Source organism: Oryzias melastigma, linkage group LG6 (genome assembly GCF_002922805.2).
Source record: "Oryzias melastigma strain HK-1 linkage group LG6, ASM292280v2, whole genome shotgun sequence".
Classification (NCBI taxonomy): Eukaryota; Metazoa; Chordata; class Actinopteri; order Beloniformes; family Adrianichthyidae; genus Oryzias; species Oryzias melastigma.
Window position 1 is genome coordinate 8,828,149 of NC_050517.1, and position 3,738 is coordinate 8,831,886.

Genomic DNA, 3,738 nt, shown 5'->3' on the forward strand with positions numbered 1-3,738 from the left:
ATGGTTTACTAAAAAACATAGATTAAAATCTATTTTTTCACATGAAAAGTTTCAAGTTGTGGTCTATATTCATCAATCTAATGAGCATCAGCACTCCAGTTTTTTGCTGAGGCTTCTGGGAAATTTCTGTGGCACAGGCTTTTGAATTTGTGGGTTTGGAAAGCTCTACAACATGGTGATTGCACCTTATAGTCCAATAAGTAAAGAGTGGTGAGGAAATTCAGACAGTATGTTAGTTTGTGTGGGAAGTTTTACAAGCAGAAGATGCACCATGCTGACTCGAATGAAACGGGTCGCATTATTGCTCTGTTCTTACATGCTTCTCTCGCTGAAGTAAAATTTTCTGAGTAGGTTAGAGCTTGTGGTGTGAAGTGATGCTCTTCCCCCCACATCCTGAAGAGGACCAAAGCTACCACCAGGAAAACTGCACGACGATGTCACACATCAGTTTCAATGTCAAAACTACATCTTTGAATCCCAGTTAAAATAAAAAATGATCCTGCAGCACCTTAAGGTAAAGATGCCATTCAAATTCTGAAGCATTTGATAAATAGAATAGAATAGAGAAAATACTTTTTTAATCCCTTTGGAAATCCTCAGGGAAATTCAGGTATCAGCGTCCGTTTAGCACCACAAATGGAGTAAAATAACTAAATAAAGTAAAACAGACTGAATAAAACTAAATATGCTAAATAGAAAAGAATGAATAATGCAAAATAATTAACATTACATGATACCCTGGAGGATTGAACATATTGCACTGGTAAGAGAGTATTGTACATGTATTCCAGTTATTGCTCATATGATGTATAAGGCGGCTACGCCTTTCCCTTCTTGACCCTCCCTCTCCCCCTCCTGCCGAATGAGTTGTACAGTTTGATGGCTCGGGGGACAAAGGAGTCTCTGAGTCTGTTGTGTCAGGTATAAGGGAGAACACTTGAGGGAACGTTAGGTTAAGAAATTAACCTTGGTTCTCTGAAACATGAGATAGGTATCTCACTATGGGACACGCCCCCTATGCGCTGTCCCCAGAAGCTTTTTTTACATTCTTCCTCTCCTCAGTCTAAGAAAGCTCACCTCTTCTCGCTCCAGGCAAGAAGGGTTGTCTGGTGAGATACCTCACTCATGTTTCAGAGAACCAGGGTTAATTTCTTAACCTAACGTTCTCTTTCAACATTCATTCGGTATCTCACTATGGGATATAGAGACTCCCGGATTGCCAGACGGGCTTACTTGAAGACTAAGAAGCACCCGGTCTTTTCAAACTGGCGCAGAAGCCACACCTAACACTGCGTAAGACAGAGTTGGTGTAGTCACATCCAGTTTATAGAATCTGGTGAAGGTGTGGGGTGAAGCCCAGCTGGCAGCTTCACATATGTCACCTACCGAGATCCCTTGAAATAGTGCCCAAGAAGAGGCCATTACATGTGTGGAGTGAGCGCAGACAAGCAGGGGGTTCCAATCCCCTGACATTATAAGCCATGACAATAGCCTCCACAATCCAACATGACAAACGTTGCTTAGTGAAAGGTCTACCCTTGTGCGGTGGAGCCCATGACACAAACAGCTGTTCTGACTTTCTAAAGTCAGAGGTCATTTCCGTATAAATGCGTAGGGCTCGGACCGGGCAGAGTGCATGAAGCCGCTCTTGCTCAACAGAGGCAAAGGGCGGTGGGTAGAAGGCTGATAGCTCGAGAGGGCGGCTCGACACAGCCGAATCAAAAACCTTGGGTAAAAAGGCAGGATTAGGTTTCAACAGAACTCTTGAATGGCCCCTGGAAAATTGCATGCATGATGGGTTAACTGAGAACGCATGAATATCGCTCACACGTTTTGCAGAAACCAGTGCGATCAGCAAAGGCATTTTTAACAAGAGCACCTTAAGCTCGACCTGCTGCAGAGGCTCAAAAGGTGAACGTGTCAACACATCGAGCACCAAGGATAAATCCCAAGAAGCGACCAGGCTCCTGGACACCGGCCTAAGTCGGCGCGCTGCCCTCATGAACTGTACCACGAGCGGATGCCGGCCCGCCGTTTTGTTCCCAAAACCGACATGGCAGACCAATATAGCAGCTAAGTACACCTTAATGGTAGAGAAGGCTAGACCCTTGTCTAACAGGTTCTGCAGAAATGACAAAATGTCAGCCACAAAACTCTGATAAGCCACCACTGCGGTTTTAGCGCACTAGTCCTCAAACGCACACCATTTTCCATCATACGCCAAACGTGTAGAGCAGTGGTCCCCAACCACCGGGCCGCGGAAGACTTTAGGGACTTTTTTTTTTTGAGTCAGAAATCTTTTATTTTGAAAATCAACCGGGTTTTCTCGATTATATTGAGCGCTAAAAGCAGTCCAGCGGCGCGTCACACGAGAAAAGCATGTGGAACCTTTCTCCGCGAATGGATGGGATTAGTGCAGCAACAGAAGAACAGACGGAAAACAACTGCGGTCAAGTGAGCCGCTGTTCACTCAGCCGCGGTCAAGCCAGCCGCGCTACAAAAAAGTCATGCGCCCGTATTACACGGTTTACGGCAGAGCATGAAACTCGGTGGAAGAGCTTTCTGTTGGAGCATTAGAACGTCTGATGTGCTCGGAGTAAAATGAAAAAGAGAAATAAAATTCTATAACAAAACGACGTATTCTATCAGTGCATATTTGTACTAATAATCTGTTATTTACTATGTCCTTTCTAAAAATAAATGTTTAGAGTTTTCAATACTGAAGTTAAATAAAGTAATTTTAAAAATAAATTAGTCCATAATTCCAGGCCTTGGACAGAAAATGCTTGGTCTACAGGTCACTCTCTATCACCTCAAGGAGACTTTTGTACTTTCACTGTATAGTTTTTGAAAAAATAGTAGTTAAACTTTGCATTTTTGACGAGAAATATGTTACGATGGTCATCTTTGAATGTAAATAAAAAAAAATTGGTCCATAATTCCAGGCCTTGGATACTATATCCTTGTTGTACAGGTCACAGTCTATTACCTCACAAAGACTTGTGTACTTTTACTGTATAGTTTTTGAAAAAAATGTCTTTAAACTTTGTATTTTTGACGAGAAATCAGTCAAAATAGCCATTTGTGAATTTGAATAAAAAGATTTTGATCCATAATTCCAGGCCTTGGACACTATATGCTTGTTCTACACGTCACCCTCTATTATCTCACAAAGACTTGTGTACTTTTACTGTATAGTTTTTGAAAAAATAGTACTTAAACTTTGAATTTTTGACGAGAAATAAGTCAAAATAGCCATTTTTTAATTTGAATAAAAAGATTTTGATCCATAATTCCAGGCCTGTACATGACCCCCCGGGCTGCGGAATAACTCCACACTGGCTGACCGGTCCACTGGTGTAGAGGAAGCTCTGGCGTTTTGAATCGTTTCCACAACGTTTTGTGGGAGACCCGTGGCGGTCAGGTTTAACCTCTCACAGGCCAGGCCCATATTGCCATATGACCTGAATGAGGATGGAAGATTTCCCCGCGCGCCTGCGACAGCAGGTCTCTGCGGAGGGGAAGTGGCCATGGTTCTCTGTTCATCAGCTGAAAAATCTCCGCTAGCCAGGGTTTCCCAGGCCAGCGTGGAGCTATCAGGATGAGAGAATAGTGCCCACCTCACACCCTGGCCAGGGTGGGGGGTATCAACTCCAGTGGAGGAAACGCATACAGCAGGGCCTTCGGCCATTCGTGAGAGAGATATAGTATGTCCTTTCCATCAAACTCATTTTGACA